Below are 13,559 nucleotides of genomic sequence, written 5' to 3' on the forward strand. Positions count from 1 at the left end.
GACTCCAACAGCCTCAACAGGCATGTATGTGGTACACAGACACATAGGACCCATATGCATTAAAAATAATATTTTTTAATTTTTAAAAAGGAGGGAGTAATATTTCACAGGGTTATATGAACATTAAATATGATAATATATACATATAGAGAAGGGCACAGTAGTATCTATATGCTAAATAGTATCTACTATAAAAATGACTAAAAGGTACCATACACCTACTATACATGAAGTGTGCATAGTGCTAACCTCCGGAATTAGAGAAAGCCACATTGAAAGAGGAGAAGGACCAAACGCCTGCCCTCTTCGAGTTCAAAATCAAAACTCAGAACAAACTATAATAATCGCTAAAAAAAAAAAAATATGTAGATAGACCCGGAGAGATGGCTCAGAAGTTAAGAGCACTGCTTGCTCTTCCAAAGTCCCTGAGTTCAATTCCCAGCAACCACATGGTGGCTCACAACCATCTGTAATGAGATCTGGTGCCCTCTTCTGGCGGGCAGGCATACATGCAGGCAGAACACTGTATACATAATACATACATAAATTTTTTAAAAGATTTGTAGATAACTGGGGTGGGGTGAGAGTAGAGCGGGGGTGGGGTGAGGGCGGGTGTTGGCACAGAAGATGGTTCTGGAAGGGACAGACTCAAACTCCAAGTTGAGCCTGGAGTTTGAGAAGAACCTTGTCTGGCACCTTTGATGGGGACAGCTTTGAGCATACAATCATCCGTGCAGACTGTCAGCTCCAGAGAGGCGCTACCGTCAATCTCATTCCATGACACTGAGGATCCTAGAGAGGAAGTGACCTGCTTCGGATTGCCCAGCAATCAAGACTTGAATTCAAAAGCAGAACTCTCAGTCCTACCACTCCGGGTTGCCAGGAGCAAGAGCATGGCTCTAGGAAAAGACCGGTGAGGATGGTCTAAAGTAGCACACATAGGTGTGTGTGTGTGTGTGTGTGTGTGTGTGTGTGTGTGTGTGTGTGTGTGAGAGAGAGAGAGAGAGAGAGAGAGAGAGAGAGAGAGAGAGAGAGAGATTGTACATGGGCTCACACATACAACACAGGGGCATAGCTCAGGGGAAAACAGAGAAGGCTTATGAAAAACTAAGGGAAAAAATTCTGGAATCCAGGGGAGGGCTGTTAACTCTCTTGGGGGCCAGTTCTCCTCACTTCAGACTAACTCCACCAGGCCCTGGGGGTTATTAATAGTAGCAATGATCAGGCTAATAATGATCACAGGAAAGCTGGGAGGGAAGGCGGAGAGGCAGGGTGTGCACTGCGCTCCCTGTAGGAGGAAACAGCCTCTCCACGTCTTCCTTTTTAGCAGCTTCAGAGCCAGACCCATGCCTGCAAATTGACTCTGACTTCACCGGAGAGCTCAGCAAATCCCACAAAAAAGAAAATACCTGGAGGAATATGTCTCCTTCTCTGGAGTTTTGGCAAACTTATTATCCCAATCAATATCTGAGTAATTACAATCCCTTGTGAGCAAAAGGGGGGGGGGGTGTTTTTCCCTTTCTCTGGCCTCTTTACAGGCCTTTCTTATCTGGCAAAAGATTTCTTAATCTACTTTCCCTAAATGCTCTGCAGGTCTGTGTGCCTCCACAGCCCCAGCACTCCCGGCTTGCCTGTATTCCTTTACCCACGGTGCCTGACCCAGCTCATTGGCAGCTCTTATAGGGACCAATGGTTTAGTTCAGGGTCCCCCACCGAGTCTGCAAGGGAAAGAGCTAAGGATCAGGGACTGGGGCTATGGAGAATCCAGGGGAACAGAGGAAGCCCACTTCCCTCTTCATGAGAGCAAGCAGGGAGACTTGGAGGGCGCAGCGAGCCTGCTGTCATACCGTGTCATGCAAGCCACCAGCCTCTGTGTCTCTCTCAAGTCCCCAGAACTGACAGGTGAGGGAAGGGCCAGGTGAGGAGTTAGACAGAAGTAAGTAAGAGACGGAACCACAAGAAGAGGGTATTTGTTCCATCATCCTAGAGACACTCCTCATCCCATTTGCCCATCATCCTCAAACTCCGCCCCCAGCCTCAGACAAAAGTTAACTATTCCTTTAACTTGGAAGACCTTACCTCCAGACCTCACCCTCTTTTTCTTCCTCCTGTTCTTACTCTTCAAGACACAACCCCATATACCCCAGGCTTACCTCAAACCCCCTATGTAGTCAAGGCTGATCTTGAACCTCTGATCCTCCTTCCTCTATCTCCCCAGTGCTGGGACTACAGATGTGTGCTGTCCCGCCCCGGTTCATGCAGTGCTAGGTAGGGACTGATGCTGGAGCTTTGTGTGTGCTAGATAAAGAATCTACCAACTGAGTCACACACCTGGTGGGCCAATGTTTTCGTGGGAGTCAGGTGGGTCCCATGGAAGCTGGGATGTCAGATGAGAGCATGAAGAAGGGTTGCCCTGCCTGTGTAGATAGCCTCTGCCTAGGGGATAGGTGGAGTAGAGAAGGGAGCCTAGGGGCTCAGCCCAGCTGATGTATGATTTAGAGACCTGGTCCTTTCTGATGCTCAGTGATTTAAGAGGTTTCTGCACTCCAGAAACCTAATTACTCCAAAGATTTCCGTTTGGTCTTCTCAGCTTTGCTTTGAAGAAGCCCTTCCAAGAACACCACAGGGTTGGAGTCATTACTTTGCTGACTGCTTGCAGGGCTGTTTATTGTATTTTTATGAGAATAGTGCTGTGCTTCTGAATACATTTCCCAGGAAAGCCTCTATAAGGGGCTCCCAGTGCCCCAGCTGCTGCCGGGGAGGGAAAAGTCGGTGCTGAGGCATGTCCCCATACATGTCAGTACAGGCATGTCTGCACATGAGGCAGGCTGTGCGCACCCACAGGAGCACACAACAGCCAAGTCGGGCTCACACACCAAACAGACAGGTAAGTAGGCTCTACACAGACCACCTGGTACATCCCAAAGAGCATTCTAGGCCATCCTGTCCAGCCCCCTGCCTCCAGGCAGATGGGTTCCAATTTACTGTAGCCAGCATGGGTCTCTGCATCTTCACAACAGGCAATTTCACCATTCTACTGGAAGGCTTTTCTAGTGTTTAATAGCCCTCTTCCCATGGAGCATTTTCCTTCTGGGATTAGTGATGTTGAGCTGGAAGGAAACTTGGAAATCCCATAGACAAAAGCCTCACACTTCAGGAATGGCAGGATCCAAGAGTCTCCACTGGATGTAAAAGAACAGCCACTCTGCCTATAAGACAGACACTCATGGGCTGGCAGGAAACAAACACCCTGCAAAGTCCTCCATCGCCACTGAGCCGAGCGACGGGGACACTCCTGATCCAGCCCAGCCCCTGCGAGGTCTGCCAGTTCTCACAGAATGACAGCCCTACCTTAGGGTGGACAGACCTCAACAGTGCGTGTTCTTAAGGCATATGGGTCTGTATTTAATTGGCAACTCAAGAGTGTCACTTCAGGTATTTGGCAGGGAATGTGGTCCAGAAGTCTGTGCCACACAGTGTCCATCAAAAACCCAGCCGAGAAAAAACAAAACAGACGAAAGACTGCCCAAAGGGCACTCGGTCCATCCGTCCCTCTAGGAAGACTAACGCCTGCCCTGGGCCTAAGCCAGGTTAGCAGAGAGCTGTCCACTGGACCGTGTCCCTGTGGTCCCCTGTGCAGCTGTTTCTCTGAGATGGATATGGACAAGGTTGAGGGGTGAAGTGGTGGGGAGCAGCTGCATCCACAGCAAGGACTGTCTTTAGGAAGTTCCCAGGAAAGACACTTCCTGGCCCAGCTGCAGAGGAGCTGGACGGAGCCGCAGCAGCCCAGGACTCTTTCTTCTGTCCTCTTTTCCTATTCTCTTCCTTCTCTCCTTTCCCTCTTTCTTCTACCACCCTCCCTCAATTCCCTCCCCCGCCCTTCTCTTCTTACATGTACTGTGAGCTTTGAAACTGACTGAGCCATATTTTCTAGGGTTGGCTACCAGAATTTTAAATTCTAAGTTTTGGTCTTGTTTCAAGCCCCAAATCCTGGGTGCGGTCTTATTTATTTATTCAGTTAGTTAGTTAGTTAGTTAGTTTTGTTTTTTCAAGTCGGGGTTTCTCTGTGTAGCTCTGGCTGTCCTGGCACTCACTCTATAGCCCAGGCTGGCCTCAAACTCACAGAGATCTGCTTGCCTCTGCCTCCCAAGTGTTAGGATTAAAGACATGCACCACCGCCACCCAGTGAGCAGCCTTATTTCTATGAAGTTTCTGTGGCTCTCCTGTTCTCATCTCTCATTTGCTTATAATACACACATGTCACTGCTTTGTTTTACACACATCTGGATAAGCCAGTGCAAATGGCAGTTTGGCACAAGGCAGTTGAGTGCATTAAAGAATTAATTACCACCACTCAAACTGTGATGTACAGGGAGATCACGTTTACCAAGGAGAGCATCTACCAAGCCAGAGTCAGAGGACCTCCCAGAGGATACACACCTTGAGTGGAGGATCACGAAAGAGTTGAAGACACTGGAGGAGAGTGAAGTTGTCCAAAAGCCCATCCCTTGCACTGGAACAGCCTCATCTTTTTGTTCTCTCCACATCTGTGGAGCCTGTCATAGGTAGCTCTCCCCCTTCAAAAATCTCTTCCTGGAGACCCAGAACAAGAAAATAAGAATCATAAAATTATAGAAGATACATACTTGGATCAATCTGAAAAATCATTTTATCAAATCCTCTATTTTAATAATTGTAAAAAAGCGAAGGCCTGGGCAATGGAAATCTAGATGCTAGACAATTTAGGACAGTCCCTGGATTGAGAGCCCAATGTCTCTAGTTGCCTGCAGTCTGGGCTCGTTACTGTGTTCCATGAAGGTAAACGGTGGTTGCCTGTGCTCTAGGCTTACATTAGCATCTATGACCACATAAAAAACAGAGGAAGGGGCCTTGAGTGGCAGCTCACAGCAGCCATCTCATCACTCACTAGAGCACTAGTTCTCAAACTGTGCTCAAATAACCCTTTCACAGGGGTCACTTAAGACCATCAAAAACCACAGATACTTACAATTCATGACAATAGTAAAACTGTAGTTTCGAAGTACCAACAAAAATAATGTTATGGTTGAGCTTACCCAACATGAGGCACTGTATTAAACAGTTGCAGCATTAGGAAGGTGTAGAACCACTGCACCAGAGAGATTGAGATAGGATTGTCATGAGTTCAAGACCGTCATGGGCTATGTATCTAGTTCCAGGCCATCCTGAAATACAGAATAAAACCTTATCTCACAAGTAATGAATGAACAGATTGAAGCGGAGGGGGAAGGGAAGGTGGGACTTCTTGTGTTAAGTAATCCATTCAGGAAGATGTCCATGGGTAGGCAAGATTGGGTGCATTCCTTAAATGTGTTGAGTCTTCACTTCTTCACCTGGAAAATGAAGATGCTAACAAGGTGTTCTGGGTATTGAGTGAGAAAATGTGTATGAAGACAAGGCAAGCATTAAGTGCTTCAAAACATCATTGGTAGTGGTGGTTGCTATAGCTCCCGTTTCATAGATGAGAAACAGTAGCCCAGAGAAATATAATAATCTAGCCAAGAAAATGCAGCACACTCTAATCTGTGTGTTGTAAAATCTGTGCCTTCAGCCCTTGAAATCACTGGAGGGTAAAGTTCCTTAGATACTTAACTCTTCCACTACCCCATTCCCAGTTCCCAGTCGTTAGCCTCCTGCTGATTCTGCCCTCAAACTGCTTCTGCTCACCAAACACCTACCACTTTGCTTCATAGACACCATATGTTACAATACTTCAACCAGTACCAAAATGGAGTTGGACACTTGAGTTGATAGCCAGGGAAAGCTGAGCCATCGTTTTGGGGCTCTTCCTTAATGTCTTGCATGAGATCATTATTAGAGGCAAAGAGGTGGATCTGGTTTGTTGGCCTGGCCTAACTCCTGCAAGCCCTTGGAGCTACAAGATTGCAGTTCCCATTAAAAAATCTCCACTGAACTATTCAGTGAAGTCTCTAATGACTCTAGTTCCTCGTGCCCAAGAGTAGGCATCTAGATTGTGTTCTGATACAATGCTAAGCCCATTCTTCAGTATCTTGGAGCTTTTCTTTAAACACCAGAATAAGCCCCCCTTTTTCTTCTAACTCTCCCCCCAGTTCCCTGGCCCTTTGGTGCTTAGAGGACAACATGTGAGGTTGGTGGAGAGAACAATGGCTCAGACATCTCCCAGAGTCTCTAAGAACAATGTTGATCTTGATAGTCGGGGAAAGGGAATGTGAAAACGGGTTATTGACCAGGGACCCTGGAGTTTGCTCCCATTCCACCCATGTCACTTCTCAGAACCACTGTAGGAGACCAGCAGCTCTCTTCAAATGGCCACACCCAAGGGCAGAGAAAGCACTCTCCTGCCTCAGGCCAGCACTTACTGTGACCTATTGGTTTCAAAACTTCAGTCATGGGTCTTATACAGCAAGGTTAGACCCAGCCAACACATGTTTCATTAGACACATCCCAACCAACACCCTGGACGCAACTCCTTAGGAAGCAACTTCCAGCTCTTCACATGCTTTGCTTTGGCACTCCGAGTGGGAATGGAGAAGCCTGAAAAATTGAGACTCCATCCTGTTTGAGTTGAAGAAATGCCCAGGGCAGCAGAGGCCAGACTAGCTAAACAGGGATGTAAATATTAACCCAGATATTCTCTGAAAGGTCTTCAGTGGACATGAACAGCTGGCCCAGGGCAAGGTAGGAGACCCAGAAGCTCAGCAGTACTATGCCATCAGAGGCCTCCACCCTCCTTCATCCCTCATACATCCTGAGATGCCAACACTGTAGGAGAAAATACAAATGAAAACTGTGACCTGAGTTACAGATTGCTTAGACATCACACCAAAATCAAAATCCCTAAAAGAAAACAAATGACAAAATGGATTTTATCAACACCTGTGAATGTCTCTTAATGAAACATGATTGGAAGATCTACCAGTCAAGTTAGGGAGTGGAAGGGGCTATTTCCTAAACTGTCATGTACAAAGAACTTGAATCCTAAACAAAAGAATAACCCCTAAAGCTCTCATAAAGCAATTGGGCTTTTTAAAAAACATGAACATTAAATATTTTACCAAAGAAACCACACACAGAGCAAACATGGAAGCTACTCAGTACTGTCTTCAGCTGAACAAATATGAATTCAGACTACAGTGAGTGATGGTGCGTAAGTGTTAGCACAGTAAAAACTAAAAACAAGGGGTAGAGAAGTGGCTCAGCCATGAAGAGTATTTGCTGGGCTTGCAGAAGACCTGGGTTCAGTTCCCAACACTCATGTCACATGGCTCCCACCCACCTGTAACTCTAACTCTGAGGAATCTGATGTTCTCTTCTGACTTCTGCAGGCTCCTACACCCATGTGCATATACTCACACACAGACACACATAATTAAGCATAAGTCTTTCAAATAAGTGAACAGATAAATACTAAAAAATAAATAAGTAAACAGCTAACTGTAACAAGCACTGGGTAGAATATGAGGCAACTGGAAGCTTTTTGCACAGCAGAGAGAGTGAAAAATGATGGACCTTTTGGGAAAATAGCATGGAAGTTCCTTACAAAGTTAAATTCATACTTGTCCTATGACCTAACAGTTTCTGCCTACATGTTTATCACTTGAAATGAACTTATGCTCACATGCCTATAGAAATTGTATTTATAATCACACATAATTGAAAACAACTCCACTGTCTTTCATCTAGTGAACAGTAAGACAAACCATATATATCATCCATTAGGCTCCTACCCAGAAATAAAAGGAAAAAGAAATCCTGACATGAATAAATTTCAAATTGATTACACTAAGTTAAAAGAGCCACACTTGTGAGACTACATATATATTACATTTATAAGATATTCTGGGAAAGGCAAACTATAGAATAAAAAAAAAAACAACAGGTATGTGGATGCCAGGGTCTGTGGTCACCAGGGTCTGAGAAGGGGAGAGTTGTAAAGGGTAAAGGAACAAGTAGTAATGTGGCAGATTGGTGGAATGACTCTAAAATCTTCATTATGAGCATGGTCACGTGACTGAGCAGCCAGACTCATAAAACTAGACTTGACTTTACTGATTACAACAAATACTACCTCCATTTTTAAAACTGTGAATTTCTTTGGTCTTGGGATAATAACCTATGCTATATAATAATATAATTCCCATTTTATGTAATAAGATATGTTCTAAAAGTACTATCCATATTTTGCAGATAGAGCCATAGAGAACTAACTAGATCTGTAAACTGGTTGATGGTCAGTGAGAAACAAAGTTGTGAACTGGCCTGGTGTACCCCAGAGCTCGTGATTTGGGACATCACACTGAACTCCTTTGCCTCTCATGTTTAGAATTCTTCTTCATTCTGGGCAGATTTTGAGTCATTCATTGGATTTAAACCAAATAGAAGGTCTCATCCATGTCATAAGCACCAGTTTTGTGTTTCAGATATAGAAGTGATACCGGAACATACTGTGTCCTTAAAGCTGCTCAACAAATAGGGAAGAACAAAAGCCCCCTTCTCCTCTGCTCCCATGCACTCCTCCACTCTAAGAAAATCTCCTGCCCATGGGGTGTGTGTGTGTGTGTGTGTGTGTGTGTGTGTGTGTGTGTGTGTGTTGCCAAGGATGAAACCTAACCTGACACATGCTAAGCAAGCATTCTATCACTAAACTACACCTCATGCCCCCGAGGTATCTGCTGACACTTGCTAGTTCACTTCCACTCCTTCTGCCCTGCAGGTATATCGGCACACAGGCACGTGACTTGCCTTTCCAAATGCCAGTTTGGTGCCTGAGGTTCTGGTCATGGAGAGTACTACATGTGGAATCCAAAACCATAGGTTGTTACCCTTACTTTATTGTAGACTAACTGCATGATCCAAGGGAAGTGAAGTCCCCACTATGTGCCATTTTTTTCCAGAATACAAATAATGATGCTCTGTTTTATCAAGGACAGACCCTAAACATATAATAATGCTATTTAGTTCAAATGTGTGAGTAATTGAGTTGCAGCCTGGAATGTGGCTGCCAAGCCTCTTTCCCATCCAGTCAATCCCACTGCATGAAGGTAAGTCAAACTGAGCTCTGTCTGAATACAGCAAACCCCTCTCCCCAATTAAAACAATCGCAATTACACAATACTAACAAGTGATTTGGAACCTATGTCACTCAAAGCGTGACTATAGGAATTGAAAGGACAGGAAATACTTAGCCTGGAGAAGCAAAGGCTCTTTGGGAATGTGAGCATTGGTTTCAAATATTTGAAGAGCTGTCATATGGGAAAGGGAGGTAGATTTGTTCTCGGTTGCTTCAGGGCAGAGCTGGAATTAAGCCGGATGCAGATTTTTTTTTTTATTATGGAATAAAATTGTCCTACAACTTCTATTAGCCAGAAGAGCAAGAGTTACCCATGAGGGATCACTTCCACCTCTTCCCAGAACTCCAACTTGAACTCCATAGCCATTTGTCAAGAAGACATAGACAAGGCCCAGCAAGCAGGTCTTAGGGTCCCACGTTTCTTGGTAGAGAGGTATACATGTTCAGAATGTATGGAGGTATGTGGGGATGTCAAAAGAGGCCAGTGTGTCCCACATGTCTTTCATCCTTCTCACCAGTGAAAGGTGAGAGGTGATCGCAGGGGTGAGCAGAATCAGATGTACCCAAGAACCAAAGCAATATGTGATAGATGATCTTATCTACTGGTTCTGCATTTAAGAGGAGGAGGAAAGGAGACAATGTCCTGCCCTCCAAAAATGCAGACCTATTTGGATCCTCTCTAAGGTCCCTTGGCAGCTGACACACATGCCCATCTGCCATGTTGGCACAGTGCCCCAGCAAGGGGAGCTCTCTTCCTGCTGGTAGGCATAGGTGCCAGGTGGTTGCATATGTCTGCAGAGGGGACATTTGTCCCAAGCATCAGAGGGCACTCACAGTTCCCATACCCATCCCCTGCCATGTTCATCAACCCCACTCCCACCAGAGAGTGTGGAGGTGCTCTGGAGCTGCTGAGAGTAGAATCAGAGAAGGCAGGCACTAGAGAACTGCCATTGCCAGATGAACAGGCTCTGCCACATTGAGCCTGTGATGGAGCCAAGACCACCCAAGGCTCAGCCAAATGGACTTCTGGAAAGAAAGTCTGGGACACAAATAATATCAACTCAAAGGGCATTGCAAGGGGTCTGGGCCCTTGAGAGTGCAATGGGACTATCTACAATGCCTTTTCCCTGTCATTCTCCAACAATGAGGACGAGCAGCTGGGAAGAAAAGACACTGTCTCTGGCCTCACTGTCTCTGGCCTCAGTAAAGCACTCCTCTGTTGTACAAGTCTGTGGCCCTCTCTGTTGAATGGCATGGAGGGGTCTCCTCCCCCACCTGTGAACGACTGGGTCTGTGTGTCCGTGTGCATGTCCAGGTCCTTGGGAGGGACGCAGCAACTGCACATTGCTGATACTGCAAAAGTGCATCGAGGCCAACCAGCTAATCCAATCATTCATGCTTCCCTCGTTCCCACTCTTGGATCTGATAGATAAAAACACCCAGGCAAATGACCAGTTTCATGGACTGTTTCCTCTTTTGTCAATACAAGGAATTGTGAGCTGTCATCTTGTCCCTCCTCTCCAGAGAGAGAACTCAAATATTTATGACCAGCTTTTACAACAGTAATTGTATTTCTAATTGTTTTTCCCTTTCAGCCACACTGCTTTGCTCACCCCTGTGACGATGGGTAGTTCTGGGGTTTATGAAGAGTACTTTGTCACAAATGAAATCCAGGAGAGGCTTTGTACCAGCCAGCCACGTTTTCTGCTTATCAGTCCTCTGTTCTGAAGCAGGAGTTCTGGCTGGAGGCCAGAGTCCCACGTGTTCAACAGCTTTGGCTAAATAAGATGGGATTGGCTGTAACATCTCCTCCCCAGAGATCTGGAAGTCAGGGCAGCAATCAAGGACAGCTCCTTAGGCTGGGTATCCTTCAACAGCAGTGCACAGCAAGTTTTTCTGCCTCAGTTTCTCCACCCGGGAATGTCTTTCCTCCCAAACTTGCTTCTTGTGATTCTGCTCAGCAAAAGCCCATCAGTTCATTTTTTTTTTTAAAGATCTGAAAACTGATTTTAGGTTTGCAGGATCAATGAACACACAGGAAACAGAATGGTGCATTGGGAGGCAGGTTTGACTGGAAACAGAAAGCTTGGTTCTTGCTGTCATTGAATTACGCATTCACCCATTTTAACATTTCTAGAGCTTCCTAGGTGCACAGACTAATCTACATCCTAGGAAGGGAGGAACCCCCAAATCTTCCCACTTTCAAGCCAGAACTAGTTCTTACATAAAATTGAGGTAGACCTCGAGAACACCAAGACTCCCAACAGACCATGCTAAAGAACCTTTGGATACTGAGGAAGTGGGTAACCCAAATATTCTAAGATGTACTGTTAACAATATTCCAGTTTACATTGAGGAAGGGCTCTGCTTTTGGGAACAAAAGATCTGGACCCACAGAGCCCAGGCTTGCTACCCCTTGCAGATCTTCGTCTGTTCCTTTGCAGTTCATGGCCCAAAACTCTCGGGTCCATTTTCTCCAATAGTAAGACAGAAGTAAAAGTGGCCTGCTTCATGTTGATTCTGAGTAGCTGGTGAGATGTCTTGAGTCCAAGCTGTCTGTTAACTCCATGTGAGGTGATCTTAAGAAGTTACTGTTAATGATAACCAGAAAATTCTAGAACTTTCAGTCTGACTCATGCAGGAAAGCAGGATTTTAGGAAATGAAGTTGAGGAAGAAGCAATCTAGATTGAATGATCCCTTTTCAAGGCAAAGTGAGAAGTCTCCGACAAGTAAATTTCAGGAGAACTTTTCCTTTAAAACTCGGGTCAAACTCGCCACTCTTGCACAGGGAGAGGCTGAGTCTCAGGCTTGACTAGTCATGTACCACAGCATTTAACTGCTTAGAAGACAGCTTGTGGATACTGGTAAAGTGGGTAACCATAACTCAAGCAGCTTGAAGGGCAACATAGGTCCTGTTTTGGAGATCTGCAGATGATCTCTGTAGATAATCCTTCCAGAGTGGTTAAAGGGATGGCCACTCTGGAATTGTTGTCCCCCCCAACCAAATGCTGACGTTTGCCATGGTCATAGTGTCTGTTCACAGCAATAGAACACTGGCTAAGATACCATCATGCATTTTCTTTTAAAATGTAGAAAAGACACCAACACTACAAATCCCTCCCTCAACAGTAATGAAACTATGACCAAGCAAGGGTACTGACTCTCAGGGCTTAGAATAACACATATGACCATAGACTAGTCTCTTAATGTCTCTGAAGCTCAGAATCTACCTGTCTAATTGGTAAAACATCAGTAATAAGATTAACTACTTCATGGTGTTAGATAGATGGTATTGACTGTCTATAAATCCTTAAAAATGAAGCCTAAATCGAAGCATGTGGGATGGAAGGTCAGAGGACAGAGATTTAAGACATTGTTGATCTAGCTGCTATGTGGTCTTGGTTCACTCATTTCAACTCTTCAGCTCCTTGATCTGAGCTTCATCTCCCTGATCTGATGATAAACTAGAAATGATGATAAACATGATGATCTTCAAGTGACGTCATGAAAACCCTTGATAGACCATGAATGAATCTCAATGTGGCTGATGCCACTTTCAAGACAGGACCAAGGGAGACCCTCTGACTTGTTCACAGCCCACAAGTACAGTGGACCCTCAGCCAGCCTTGGCATCTAGGGTAGGGAGAAATGTCTCTGAAGTAGTCCTCTGTCCACAGGAGCCCTCCAAGGAGGAGCCTGATTCCCACTCTGGGGCCTCTGGCAGCCACCCTCACCCTGTGTGGTAGGGGGAATTTTGCATCGATTTGAATTCTGCTGTTTATAATTGCCTTCTCTCGAGAGTTAGCTAGAGTCCTTCTAGCATTGATCAACTCTCTCTAGTTTCCTAATGGAGTAAACACAGAGACCCTTGGATATTGACTGGGATTTAACAAATATACCCCTTCCAATAGCAACACGGACCGTGGGACAGGCGTTTACACTCACCACTTCTGCCTGAACTCCCGGCTGAAAGGCTTCATGATTCCCTCTGGGCAGCAGCAGCTGCTGCCACTACTGCTGCAGCTCGGAGCCTCCCTCATGAATCAGGGTTCTGTTTGCAGTCTCCCCTTTTTAATTTTGAAGCAGAAGTGATGAATCGGAGCCCCACTGAAGCAAGGGACAAATAACATGTTGATCATGGCAAGTCATCTGCAGGCTGAGCTCCTGCCAGCAGCAGGTCCAAATCCCAAAGACAATTGTGGAACTGGTCTGGACTTTCAGTCCTGGCCTGCCTTTCAGTTGCTTGTTCCTGGAGATGGCCTCCTGACTTGGCTCTGTTCCGAAGAAGATTGGAGTCCGGTTGAGGAGGGTTGAAGGCCAGGGATCAGTCAGGAGAACTGGGGTGGTCCCTGCCCTTGGTCTTGATTGCTTTTAATCTGCCTGAAGGGAATTTTTAGGTTAGACAGTGGACCTGGTGCACGCTGACCTCCCCAGCAGTCTGAAACCCAGTCTTTCTTCGTTATGTTT

This window comes from Onychomys torridus, chromosome 7 (genome assembly GCF_903995425.1).
Source record: "Onychomys torridus chromosome 7, mOncTor1.1, whole genome shotgun sequence".
In the NCBI taxonomy this organism is placed as follows: Eukaryota; Metazoa; Chordata; class Mammalia; order Rodentia; family Cricetidae; genus Onychomys; species Onychomys torridus.